This window comes from Perissodus microlepis, chromosome 13, assembly GCF_051167445.1.
Source record: "Perissodus microlepis isolate ML-2025 ecotype Zambia chromosome 13, ASM5116744v1, whole genome shotgun sequence".
NCBI lineage: Eukaryota > Metazoa > Chordata > Actinopteri > Cichliformes > Cichlidae > Perissodus > Perissodus microlepis.
Genome location: NC_140473.1, coordinates 32114656 through 32129380, shown reverse-complemented (window position 1 = coordinate 32129380; position 14725 = coordinate 32114656). Strand labels below are relative to the sequence as shown.

At 43.0% G+C, this 14725-nt stretch overlaps 1 long non-coding RNA gene across 1 annotated transcript; it reads left to right on the top strand.

Annotated features, from left to right (window-relative positions):
- Positions 1-10734: 10734 nt before the first annotated feature.
- LOC146375442 (uncharacterized) lies at positions 10735-14226 on the top strand. Its single transcript, XR_014802043.1, has 4 exons — positions 10735-11411; positions 12138-12295; positions 12729-12786; positions 13736-14226. It is a non-coding gene; the product is annotated as an uncharacterized LOC146375442 (long non-coding RNA).
- Positions 14227-14725: the final 499 nt, after the last annotated feature.

Genomic DNA, 14725 nt, shown 5'->3' with positions numbered 1-14725 from the left:
AAAAGTCAACAACGGGGTTGAATCAGCCTTTCAAGACAAACGAATCTCAGTAGATGTGTCAAGAACAGGTGTACATGAAAAAAAAAAAGGTTTACATGAAAAAATGTTAACAAACTGTCCGTGTTTCAGGCGCTTGGTGCTGTACAGCGCCTCCTGTGGACGAACGTCATAGAGCCTGCCCGAAACTAGGAGAAAAATTGAAACGGGAGTGGCAGCCACAGAGGGAAATGATGACCTATCCGCCATACCATTTAGGGACATGCGCAATAGGGGGGGTGCATTTTTAAAGCGGCCCCCCTCCCCCCCCGGGGCTGTATTTTTGATTACAATATCAACAAACTGTCCGTGTTTCAGGCGCTCGCTGCTGTACAGCGCCTCTGGTGGCTGTGAATACATGATAAAAATATCACCGTAGGATGCGTGCATTGAAAGAATCAGCCTTTCGTGACAAACGAATCTCAGCAATCTCCTTTGTAACACTCTGTGACCAGCTGCAGCTGGCCGATTTTCACTACATCCTCTCCCACCAGTTTGTCGTAGGCCTCGGTGATGGCGTCGAAGATTTTCCTCGCCAATTTCAGCTCATGCAACAGCGTCTCTGCCACGGTGCCGACCTTAACGTCGTCCGCTTCCATGTTGCGGGCGATCAGGAGACGTTGAATGGAAGGAATGAAACGAGGCGTGAGGAGTCTTTTCCTGATGCTGTAATAATGTTCAGCGTAAAAGTCATCGTCCAAGACTCGCAGACACTCGTGTTGTCTCTGGCTGGGGTGATTGGTCTTGCACCCGTTGCACACTTCGGTGCGGTACTCGTTGATCACTAGGTCGAGTAGGTGATACACCGCAGTTTTCACGGTATCGACGAGTAAAGAAGACGCCCAACCGTCAAGCTCGGCGTCTTGCCGCTCGCCCGCCGCCACCGCATCACACTCCGCGTCGGACAGTATCTCCCCCTCTTCCGAGGAACTGTCAGTTGTGCCGTCCGAGGAACGGTCCTCCTTGTCGCGACTTAGGGGTGCAGAGTCCATCTTTTTCTATTTTTTTTGTTGTTTTATAGCGACTTCATAGAACAGCTACAGCATAGGCAAACATTCAGTGAGTAAGTAAGTAAGTAAGTACATAGACTGCATTGGAACTAGAAATCCTAGAAAACAAGTGAAATGAAACTCAGCCTTCATAGTTTAACAAGGAGAAACGGGGTGGTTTTAGCTAAGCGAACATTGACAGTGTACAATTTAACTGAGAATATCCAAGGGCTCCACCGAGCCCCATGAGAACATAAGATGTAAAGTACGTCCTGCGCCAAATAATCCCAAGGAAGGGAGGCCGAAGAATTTACACCGCTCCTTCAATTCGATCCTCTCCTCTTCTTCCCTTTTTCTTTGTTCTTCCTCCTTTCTCCCCTTCAGCCTTTCTCCTTCGAGTTTCTTCTGGGCGCCTTATACATCTCGTCGGTGTAGTGGTTTCCTCCACTGAAATCCACCATTTCATCTATTTCATCCAGAAGACAGCCCCGGAGTGTCGATCACAGCGATATTTCTTCCATCTTCGCCCTCTGCCTCTTTTTTTTTTTTTTTTGTGTCCCGTTTGGATCTTTAGCCATCAGAATTGTTGTCTTAAGGCCAAGAAAGATGCCAAGCGGATTTATTTTACCAAGTGGATCATCATGGCCTTGCCATATTGGTCCATTTGATTGACCTTTATTATAATTATGTATTTATTTTATTTTCGGTTGCTACAAACGGGACAGACGTGACTGGGGGATAGGACAGGGAGAAAGAATGAAAGAAAGAGAGGGAGAGAAAGAAAACCAAAGGGGAGAAGAGACGGTGAGAAGGGGGGGAAGAAAGGAAAAAACAAACAAACAAACAAAACGCCTGGATCACCTGTATGGAGAAAAAAAACAGAAGAGAAAGCAAACAACAAAGAGCAACATAATAAAAACAGCACCATCACAATAAACTAGCTAGCAGTAGATAACAGTAGATACTAAATAATAAACGATATTGTGCAGCACGCAAGATAGACAGCGCACAATGTGCTTTGAGGCAGCAGCCAAGAAAGGTGTAGTCCGCGTCTGTGAACACCCGTGTGTACACCTGTGTGCACACCTGTGTGGATCAGCATGCTTGTATTCCAAAGGTTTCTCCATGTAACGATCTGCTAGGGAGTGTGGGGAGCCATAGCCCCGTCCACCAGGGTATGAAGCAGGTATGGAGGAGATCCAGGCCCCAGATATCCAGAGGCCCCAGAGTACAAGGACCCGAGGAGGACCACCTCTGCCTCTTTTCTGAGACAGCCGTCGGTGACAGACTCGGGCGAAACGTCTTCTTTGAAAGCGTTCACATCCCCCAGGATGGTGTTTCCGGATGCACTCTTTCCCGATCCTGTTTTACCGACCAGAAGGAGTCTCAGTTCTTCACGGGTCGCAGAGCCTGCGGGGTTGGGGAAATGATGGTAACATTTGAATCATTCCAGAAAAAAAACCCATAAAACACTACGTTACACTAGGCTATTCTTTTGTTATCTTTGTATTGATGTTGACAGCAAGCAGTTTGTCCACATAAAGCGAGTACCACAAGCAGCACACAACCCTGAGATTGCACTTTACCTTTGTATCGATGTTGACAGAGAGCAGTTTGCCCACATAACGCCAGTAGCACAAGCAGCACACATCCCTGGATCCGGCCTTTGGTCGCCAACATTTTCAGTAAGCTAAGAAAAGAAGAAAGAAAAAAGAGGTGAAATTAAGGCACGTTCAAGGAAAGTATTTCAGATCAGATTAGCAAGTTAAACCACACTGAAAATACACGTTGAATAAACCATGGCCCCAAACTGGTTGGTTGTCCCATGTGTTTCCCCCGTAGCTGCTCCGGGCGCACACACAATGAGCCCTGGTTTCGCGACGCAGGCGTAGCAACAACCTCCTTCTACTCCTCACTGCCTCCTGTGTGTGTGTGTGTGTGTGGGAGGTACTGGGTTCCTCACAGACGGTGGTGTTCGCAAAACCCGCCCTCCCCAAAGCTAAGGGCTCGCCAGCGGGGCCCGTGAGAGTGAGGGTCCGAGGTCCAAATGGAGGGCTGTGTTCGCGTAACCCGCCCTCCGCAGACTCGCGAGGAGCATAAACGGAGGGCCGTGTTCACGTAATAGGCAAGCCAAACAGCTTCTCTTTCACTAGCGAGGAGCATGAGAGCGATGAAGAGGGAGCAAGGAGGACGAGGAGGCACGGAGAGCCCTAGGTCCAACTGGAGGGCGGTGTTCGCGTCATAGGAAGGCCAAACAGCTTCTCTTTCACTAGCAAGGCGCATGACAACGGTAGAGAAGGAGGACGAGGAGCAACGGAGATCCCGAGGTCCTCACCGAAAGGGGTGTTCGCGAAACCGGCCCTCTGCAGACATAAGCGTACGCTAGCGAGGAGCATAAATGGAGGGTGGTGTTCGCGTAATGGGCAGGCCAAACAGCTGCGCTTTCACTAGCGAGGCCCTTGAGAACGATGTAGAGGGAGCAAGGAGTACGAGGAGCAACGCAGAGCCCGAGGTCCAACTGGAGGGCGGTGTTCGCGTACTAGGCAGGCCAAACAGCTGCGCTTTCACTAGCGAGGCACTTGAGAATGATGGAGAGAGAGCAAGGAGGACACGGAGGCACGGAAAGCCCGAGGTCCTCACCGACGGGGGTGTTCGCGAAACCGGCCCTCCGGAGACCTAAGCGTACGCTAGCGAGGAGCATGAGAACGATGTAGAGGGAGCAAGGATGAGGAGGAGGCAAGGAGTTTCTGAAGTCCAAACGGAGGGCGGTGTTTGCGTAATAGGCAGGCCAAGCAGCTGCTCTTTCACTAGCGAGACACTTGAGAGCAATGTAGAGGGGGCAAGGAAGATGGGGAGCAACGGAGATCCCAAGGTCTTCACCGAAGGGGGTGTTCGCAAAACTCACCCTCTGCAAACCTAAGCGTACTCTAGCGAGGAGCGTGACAAGGATGTAGAGGGAGCAAGGAGGACGAGGAGGCACGGAGAGCCTGAGGTCCAACTGGAGGGCGGTGTTCGCGTAATAGGCAGGCCAAGCAGCTGCTCTTTCACTAGCGAGGCGCAGGAGAACGATGGAGAAGGAGCAAGGAAGACGAGGAGCAACAGAGAGCCCGAGGTCCTCACTTAGGCCCATTTACGCGTAACCCAAGGCCCATCCGGCAAAGCGCTCACCTGCGAGGAGCAGGAGAACGGAGCAGAAGGAGGTCGCAGGACGGGGAGGCAGGGAGAGTCCGAAGTCCTCACTTAGGCCGGTTTACGCGAACACTGCCGAGAAGGAGACATTGATGATGATGATGATGATGATGATGTGAAGTTGAGAGTTGTTTCCTCCGGCAGTTCGGGGTCCCTCCAGACCCCAGTGTTTGCCATCGTAACTTACGAATGTGCATTGGGGTTGCGAAATACCCCATCGTGGGTACACTTTGACCCCATAGTAATCGTGGAGTAGAGAGCATCCCCGGTCCTCGCGAAGGCCGGTTTACGCGTAACCCGAGGCCCATAAGGCTAAGCACTCACCTGCGAGGAGCAGGAGAAAGGAACAGAAGGAGGTAGGAGGACTAGAAGAAGGGGGAGTCCGAGGTCCTCACGGAGGCCTGTTTTCGCGTAACCTTTGGCCTGTATATTTCAGTGTAGTGATGTGCAGTTCTTACCAGTTTGTCGTTCGAACGTCAACACGAGTCGAGAGTTACCTCAGCGTCAGCTGTTTAATTCACAGCAGCGTGTGCAGTAACCATGGTAACAACGGACACTGAGTGGAGGATCGATGCAGGTCAGATTTTGGGAAATATCCCTCATATCTCTGAAACTAAAAAACGGTCGTTCATCAGCTGTGCTGATAGTTTTCCAGCAGGACAGCTGAGAGAAGAAAAACTCAAACTGTTGGAGCAGGTTTGATCGTTCAGGTTTAAAATCAGCTGGAAGCTCCACGTTTTCACAGCAAGCGGCTCTGTTCAGGAGAAATATGTTTTATATGTGCACCGTGTGAAGCCTGCTGTACTAAAGTCACTGAATGAAGAGCAAACAGTGCGTCGCATTGTCGCGAGAACATGCGTGTATTTATTAAATGTATAAATGTTATGATACTTGATTCTAATCTGCTGCTGAGTCTCTGACGCTGATGGAAACGCAACAAACAGAACACAGAGCAAGAACACCTGTTCAACCAATCACATTCATTCCACTTTGTGACAAACTGAAGCACTCACCACTCATCATCGGATTTTTTCCTTCAGTTTAACCTCCTAAGACCCAAACTCTTTCATGGCAGCATTTTTAAATTCTCTTTGCTATTTGGGCTGTTTGGGACCTGATGAATATAAAAACAAAGAATTTACAGATTTTTTTTTTACCTGATTTTATCTCTGACAAAAATAAGATCAACATATGAGGACATTTGTTTTAAATTTCAATAGAACATTTGCAGTATATTGTCCTTATAAGTGGTTATCAGGCCCTTGTAGAGTAAAATTTTGTATTTTGGTCTAGACATCCCAAAATGTGATGTCCACATATGTGGACGGCAGGTCCTAGGAGGTTAAGTGCCCGTGTGAAGAAATATTTAGGTCTAAAAACTAAGGTCAGTAATGTGTTAGGAAATTACGTTCTATAAATCATTAATACTGCTCTTTGTAAAATGTGTAATTCTTTAACTATTGACAAAAAGTCACAGCATCACTTCAAGGAAATATCACAGTTCTTCATAATTTTCTGAACCAAAATACAAAATGATTGTGTATGAAATGTGTATGAAACGTCTCATATATTTTAACAAAGGGACCTAGGAACTAGAGTACATGTTTTTTTTAATGTTTTGCATGATTTGATTTCTGCTTTGTATCACTTTTTTCTACTGCTGGTGAGAACGTGTTGTCTGAAGTAGTTAAGTTTCAAAGTAGGGTAGGTTTGAAGAGATTTGAAGATTTTGCCATTCATTTGAATGGGAAGAGAAATTTTAAAAAGTTTAAAAGTTACAACAAAGAAAAGCAATAGCAGCGTAGTCCTGAATGTAAACTGTCAATGTAAAATCAGCCCTCTTACCAGTTTGCTTCTTGTCCAGGTGTATCGAGTTGCAGTGTGATTTTCCTTCTGTCTTTAATGAGTAATGGTACTTTAAGTGCTTGATGATTTGGTGGACTGACTGTGCTGCATGTAGCTATGAGACTGAAGCAATGTTGTGCATGTTTCTCTGCTTGTCTGCATTGCCACAAATTGTTCTATTTGGTGATGTATCATAGAACTGTACTATATAGTGTATGTAAGTTTCTGTGTTTGCTAGTAACTACCATCAACCTAAGGTCTCAGCTAATTTATCTTTGCAGAGATGTTCATTTGATTGTGGAAAAAACATGGAAATGCAGCCAAAATGGACCATACAATGGCCTCAGTGAACACATCAGCACATAAGTAGAGATGAGGAAACTCAATCACATTAGATATTAATATTACTATGAGTAAATTATATATATTATATATTCTGTTACATGGTTTAAAGAATACAATGTGATAATCAGACATGAGAACGTTGTTTCCAGTTATACAAATTTATTTTATTTCACTATTAAAGAAACCAATTATGTGAATAAAAGCTCACCACAAGAACATCTCCCAACCCAGTCTTACAAAGTTGCAGTTACAATAAAAACTGGGTATGGAACATGAACTGTTGGTGAGCTAAAAAACAATCCTGGTGCTGATGCTTGTCATTGAACGTTTTGGACAGAGCTCTTGATTGAAATGCCTACCGTTGTGTGTAGGCATTTCAGTCCAGATGTTATGGAGTTCAGTTCAGCTAAGATGTATTTCTAAAGCACCGGATCGCAAAAATAGCCGCTTCTCGGCTGTTTATATTGTAAGGTAAAGACCATACAATATAAGAGAGAAAACCCCCCAACAATCAGATGATCCCCTGTGAGCAAACCCTTGATGACAGTGTCTGTGAAGGTTATCAGTCATCAAGGCCATAGTAGTCTAAGGAGCTTGGAAAGAAAAGCGCCTGGACTTCTTTAAGTTAAAGAAGTCCAGGCGCTTTTCTCCAAGCTCCTTAGACTTGGTGACGGTGGGAAAGAAAAACTCCCTTTTAACAGGAAGAAACTTTCGGCAGAACCAGGCTCAGTGAGGGGCGGCCATCTGCCTCGACCGGTTGGGGGGGGCACAGCTGTTATAACCCCTGACGCAGCATAGCTTCTAATTCTGAAAGATAGGTAAATACCTTAAACCTGCACTCTATGCAGGACACCAAGTGATGACACGACTTGCAGTACTATAGGAGTCTATGCAGAAACAGTTTTCTCTCTTGAATCTCTGTAATTTTTTTGCTACTGAGTGTCTGGGTGCAGTCACTCATTTTGGGCCAATTAAATCAAATGAATTGAACCTGCGTTAACCAGGTTTAATAGGGAGGGCCAAAGTCGTAGTTGTGCTAAATTTCCTCGAATTCTCCTCGGAGATTTTCGAGTAGCTTCCTTTGTTCTTGAAAGTTCTTTTCCATTTGTCTCATCGCTTCCCGTCCATTCCACATCTTTTTGGTAAGGTCACTAACCTTATTTTCTAAGGCCTTATTTTCTTGTTTGAGTATGTCAACTTGGACATCGTAGTTGTTTATCAGATTGTTATGTTCTTCCTGTGAAACTTTGGGAGTCTGAGCTTGGGTTTGCAACGCCATGTCTTCTGTTTTCAAGGCTTCCTGTACATCACACAGATTTTTCTTGACCTCTTCAAGCTCTCTTTTCAGTGCCTCAAATTCATGGCACAACAACTCCTTTTCTCTGTTGGTCACGTTAAAATCATGTTCGGAGTCTTTCTCAGTGGCTTTGAAGATCCGTGATTCTCCTTTCACACCCTCATCGTGTGGTTTCAGTTCTTTTTGAGAATCACCACTCCTTTTGGAAAGCTCCTGGAGGTCCTGTTCAAGAAGTTCGTTATGCCTCGATATGTCAATTTCACGTGCAACGCATTGGAGTTCCAGGGTCTGTCTGAGCTGTTCACTGTCCGTTGTTTTGTTGTCCTCATTCATGATCCTTTTTCTTTCTTCACTCTCTTGTAACTCTTTAAAGGCTGTGTTTGCCTGATGGAGTTTATTTTTAACAGCCTGTATTTCCTGTTGCATGTCATCTTTTTCCTTTTCAAAGTCCCTTTTCAGCTCACACATGCGTTTTATCGTCACATCATTTTCCTTTCTTAAAGACTGGTTGTCCTTTTCCATGTCTCCCACTTTTATAACCAAGCCTGTCTTGCTGCTTTGCAACTCTCTGATTTCTGCCTCCATTTCCTGCATCACCTCTTTCTGTTGCTGGATCTCTTTGGTTTTGGAGCTGTTTAAATCCTTTAGAATTTGGTTCCAATATTCCAGGTCTTGAATTTTGAAGTGAATTTTTTCATTCTCTAGTTGCAGGTCTCTTTTCCTCTTGTTTTTAGAGAACCCACTTCGTTTGAAGAGAACTTCAATGTTTTTTTGGAGAATTTTGTTCTCATTTATGAGCTCTCTTTTTTGCTCCTTAAGGTCGGCGTTCTCGACTTTAAGGTCACGTATGGTAGAGCTTTGTTGTTTGAGAGTTTTATTCTCATTTTTCAGCTCTTTGATTTGCTGGTTAAGTTTTTCGTTCTCGGCTCTCAGGTTGCACACAACAGGATTTGACAGACTCATATTTCAAATTGAAGTTGATGTTAAATCTCTGTACTAACTAAAAGATTTTTTAAAAATACGGTCAACTGTGTCAGAAACTGAAGTTTCGAGTAGTTTAACTGCCTAGTGAATTCTTCCACTATCTTTGAAAGACTGACAAGAATGAGAACCTTTCCCCTCTTTAAGGGTTTTAGTGTGCTGATGTCATAAAGAAGATCAGAGATCAAAGGGATTCTGGTGGAATGTCACTGTGTCTGGTCTGGGCAGTTCTGAATTGAATAATAACAAAATGCAGATTGATGGTAATTGTAACTGATAATGGTTACATGAATTATAAACACCCAATAAATATTATTTAGAAATCCAAACTGTGGTGGAGGTGTGGTCCCTGGCTCAGCCGCAGGGGAGGAGTGATGCAGTGAGCTCAAGGGGGCGGTGCCAGGGAGGCTGCAGGGACAGGTGGTGATGATCTTCCTAACGAGGTTTTCCTTTTTATATAGTCAAGCCGGAGACCAGAGTGAGCAGGAGCATGTGCAGAAGACCAACCGGAGAGTTGGTGAACAGGTTGGCAAACCATGAAAGCCATATGTGTGGTGCTTAAACAAACACTCGTCCAGAGTGATCAACATAACAGTGTGTCGGGTTGACTTTTATACAAACAAACCAAAAAGAACAAAAACATGTCATTGTGAAGCTTTGGCAAATACTAGATTGGTCAACTGATGTGCCGTAAGCATCTGTCAGGCTCTCTGACAGTTAGTTAGTGTTGCCTACAGTTAAAATATGTAATTGTGGTGAAGAGTTAGTATGATTTTACATAAATGGAATCCACATTTAGGAGCCCTTCAGTAAATCCAGGCCAAGCTAAGAAGATGAGCAATGGGAGAAAGACCAAGGACAGAACACATGGAGATGACTGACCAGCGAGCTTTTAATGCTTAAACCTCGTCAAAGTAACTTTTTGTTGTGACTAAATTGTAAAGAGGGATGTGTGTGTATAGAAAGATGGCTGTTAGAGTAGCAGATGTTTAATTTTGTCTAAATTCACTATTAATTCAACACGTTCTCACTCCCAACTCGTCAAACGTGTGACGCATGGTCAGGCTCCCTCTGCTTCGCTTATGGACGCGCAGGGTACCCCCCTCGCGTCGGGAATTGACGTGAAGGCTCCTCCGATTGAAGAGATTGCTGCGGAAGTGCCTGTTGTCGGTATATTTAGACATTTTCCAAATCACATTGTAGTGACGTATACGGAACACAATAAATTATATAATGTAAACAACTACCTGAAAAACAGGTAGAACGATACTTTTCTATCGTTTATTGCATTTATGGAGGGAGTGATGTATGCTGGGTAATGGCACAGCTAGCTACTGGGTGACTTTATTCACCCGCTTCGGCTGTTATCAGTCCATACAATGGGCGTTATTAGCACAAATCAGTCCCATAGATATGGGCCATCTCCTGCTAGATTGTTCAGAAGGTTGTTCTCATCCATCCAGATGGAGGATCACTAACAGGAGCGTGGGAAGACTCCAGAATCCACTCTGGCTGGAATCCGGTGGATATGCAGTGTGTACAGGTAAGACCATTTAAACGGACAGCATTTATAGAATGACTATTAAAAGTCAGCGAGTGTCAGTAATGTTAATGTGGTTATCTTAGTAATACACCGAGTGCTAATATAACAGCTTTAAGATGCATTTGTAGATATTATTACGTGTTTTACCGTCTTTGTGGTGCTAGCTTAAAGTTACGGTGTAAACGTTAGCTTATATTGGAGGAAAGCTGTTACTGGTTAAACGATGTTAGCACAGAAATATTAGCTTCTGTCATGACTGATGAAGGTACTAGTTAATAAAGTTTCCAGTAAAGTGTTTAATCGCAGCCACAGACTGACAGCAAATATGTCGATTAGCTTCAGTGCATCTGTAATAAATATGTGCAAGTTTCAGTGCTTCGTTTAAACTGTATGATACTTATACTGACCCAGGGTCAGTGTAAAATACAATCCTAGCTGTGTGAACAAAGCCTGGCTCCTTTAATCCTGCATGACAAACCTCAGGATGCAGGTTATTATTACTCTTTCCTGCTGGCACACCTGTCACACCTGAGAGTCAGCTAGAAACGTACAGTGACGTGGACATCATGCAAAGACTGCCAGACTCTGTAATACTGCAAATGATCAGTGACTCAGGTTAACACTAAAGTTTAAACGGCACCTCTGTGTCTCTGTGTGCTGAACATCTAGGATTGAGTCAGGCTGCATTGACTGTGGGACTTTAATGTGTTAAAAGCAGGTTGAAGACGGCTCAGAAACATTTGAAGATTAAAATTTAGCATTGTGGCTGCTGGTGGCTTGTAAAGCCTCTACTCAGCTGTATTTTTGTTACTAATTTATGTTTGTTGTTGTTTAACACAGATTTCAGAAGAGCAAATATGCTTAATAGTTTAACTAGATTTCATTTGTCAGTGTGGGACTGCTGAGTCACCTGAAGAACTCATTTCATTCATTCTCCACATGATGTTCATTTACAGAAATGTTTCACAGGAACTGATTCCTCCCAAAGGTTGAACTAGTGTGTTTCCATAGATTACCTCTGTATGAATGTACTTCTTAAATGAAGGCAAGTGTTTGTCCTTTTTTGTTCCTCAGGTACAGTACGTGATATCAAGGGCAGGCGGTCAACACTGGGGGTAGACAAGAAGCAGACGTACTTCCAAGAGGGAGCTGCAGTGAGGACACAGCCAGGTCACTGAGGTCAGAGGTCAGAATCTGAAACAGCTCAGGTTTATATTTTAGAGGTTATAAAAAATCAAAATGTATTTATAAAGAAACCTTTAAATAATAGTCATAATTATGATTATTATAAGAAATATCAAACATTTAAGTGGATTTTCTGTTACACATATTGTGTTAGCCCTGCAATAAACTGGCAGCCTGTCTTTGTCCTGTATCAGCTGGGATAGGCTTCATCCTCCCGCAACCCTGAATTGGATACATTGTATTCCAATTATGTAATCTGATCATTTACAAACTCAAGGTATCTAATCAAAATGTAAGTAAGAATTATAAAATGGGAAAGCAGAAATAAGTGTGACATGAATGTAAATGTGTGAGCTGACATAGAGGACAGCTACATGCAGTCTGAAAAACCTTTGTTGTCAAGTTTGCAGGTATATCAGCACGAGACATTCTTACATAGAAGAGACTGTTAAAGTCTCTAACTCAGTGAAGCATTATTGGTCCCGTCTGTTTGGATAAATATAGTAAGTTGATGTATGTCCATTTATTGACACATTTTCTTAAGTGCTTATCCAGTTCAGGATCACAGTGGAGCTGCAGCTGGATATGTTCACTAAATAAACCTTACAAAAGTTAACAATAAACCTGCATCCATGTACGTTGTTGTCCACAGGATGAGAAAATCAAACTGGAAGACTGTGGAACATGTTAATAAATGTTTGTGTGTTTATGCCTGTGTCTTTCACAGGAGGCGCTGGAAGGTTTCCCTAATAGTTCCTGGTGAATCAAAGCAGAACCATAAAGGTTGCTGGACTGCATGATGGCCTTACCCCTGAGCAGTCATCCTGTTAAAGGAGGAACCACTTAGAAGCTGTTTTCAAAGTAGCTGAGCAGATTTCATCTCAAGTAAGCAATTAACTGTTTGTTCGTTTGTTCTGCCACTTAAAGAGCATTTAAGGACGTCTTTTGAGTGTCCAGTTGAATTAATTCTACTGGCTCTCATGGTCATTTGTTATTATAGACATATTTTTCATGTTCATCCAGCTATTTAGTAAATTCTATCTATTTAGTAATATCCGTCAGCTATAAAATGTAATATAAATATAAAAATATCTAAATATCTCCTGTCCTTTATGTTTTAATGATGTAAGACCAGACGTCTGTTATCGTGTTACATTAGCATTCCTCACATATCAATGAGATGCTGCACAGTACAATCCTACTGACACAGCAGAGGGATAACGACGGCTATTCAACATCGTTACACGACACATTCGAGCTGCATGACGCAGACAAAGTGACTAAATCATCTTTTTGTGGTTTATTGTCTTCAAACCAGCAGACAAAGCTGATGGCAGAAGATGTCAGAGAAGAACTTCAGGCCGTGGACTGAAAAGGTATTTTTTTCTTGTTATCAAAAGACATTTGGAGTGGCAGCTTCTACAACTGGTTGTGCTAAAGTAAAGCTTACAGTCTAAGAAATCACAGTGTTGATATTCAGCACAAAGAGAAAAGCTCACTTGTTTGAATTCATTTACAATCATAGTTTTATAAATTCTGACTGTAAACAGCTTTTACAGCTTTGATATTGTTTGACACTCGATATCAGGTGATAGGGTTTAATTTAAAGGTTTCTGTGTCCCAATGAGCCATTTACACTGATCAGTGTCAGTTTAACTGTAACACATTCATTATTTAGATTCAACAAAGAAATAAGTGAATGTAAAAAATGGCAGCCCTCAGGCCAGGTTTATAGAGATATATGCATGCATTATGAAATTTATGTATCCCAGATCATTGTTATTCATCTAGTCATGGCAGACCTACCTCTTCCTCCCAAGTTAACTGCAACCCAAAAGAACTAGTGGGGCTATTTACACACTCACAACCAGTGTGGGGTAAAAAGAGCCACCAAAAAGCTGTCAGCCACAGATGTGCTAGAAGAGTTAGAAACTCTACTTATGGAGAAACTTTCTAAGTCTAACAGAGGACAGGTACTCCTGCCCAAATAACATGATATAACCCCACATACAGCCCAGCCATAAAATGAACCAAGTCATTTAGTTAAAGACAGCATGGGACCAAATGCATGTAGCCAGCCTGCATCAACCTGACATTTCTTCCTCCTGAATTAAATGAATGAATGGATGAAAGTTAAATGACTACAAACCTAAAGCCACTAGTTCCCACACTGGAGCTCCCTGACACTGTGTGCTAACCGTATTTAGCTTGTATCAACAGTTGTAACAGGCTAAGCCACCTGAGACACTGCATTGAATGATTGTTCCTGTCTTAATGATTTCAGCTGACTGGTTTCAGCTCAGATGTTCTGCTTTTTCCTTTCAGTAGATCAAAGCAGCTCGTGCTCCTTCTGCTTCCAATTTAGAAGAAGAAGAAGAAGAAGGCGAAGGCTTCAGCGAAGTGGCGTTCATGGTCTCAGTGAACAGTCACGGTCACACACTGCATGTGGTTTTAAAAGCAACATGTCTGTTCACCACAACAATGGAGATGTGTAATATTAGTGCAGCTACGGTTTGTTTTTGAACATCAGTTCTGTTTTCTACTTTGATCACTTAGACCAAAAAAGTGTTGTTTTCAGATTCTTTCTTTTACATCTATAAACCACCTGTTCATTTTTTTATTACAATTAGTTTCACATAAATGTTAGTGTTTCCTTTATGATCTTTTAATGCTTACACTACACTGTACATGTCTACATTAGAGACATTTCTGTTACCTGTTTCTGTTGACTCAGAGTTGTGAAATGTTCTTTTATTTGATGCACAATATGAAGTTCATAATTTTCTTACAAATAAAACTCTAATGACAAACATGAACAGCTGTGCTTATTTCTGAGACATGAGTTTTGAATGTGTTCATATTTAGACAGTGTGCATCTGTATGCTGAAACTGTAATGGTGAACCTGAGGTGATGGTCAACAGAAGGCAAATATATATCAATATAAAACAATATTGAAGTAATGTCTTTACCCCCTGCAGCGTGTGGACGCTGTGCACGCAGTCACCTTATTCACTGTAGTAAACATGCACCGCTAGCTCACGTGACTGACTGTCTCCATGGTTACATCGTATATTATTAGCTATGGAAACAGCTTCCAAAGATACCGCCATAGCTCTCTGCAGCTGTAACACTTAAACACTTTGCAAATCATTTCACGTGTTTGATAGTTATGAAGACAGAATATGTTTTTAAGGTCATGCTAGGCGGTTGCTATGGTGGTTGCTGTGGACTTGGGTGGACCGCGTCCGATTCCTGTTATTAGCTGTCCGCCGTAGGAAGGCTGCGTTCCATTTACAAGTAGTGACAGTCTGCCG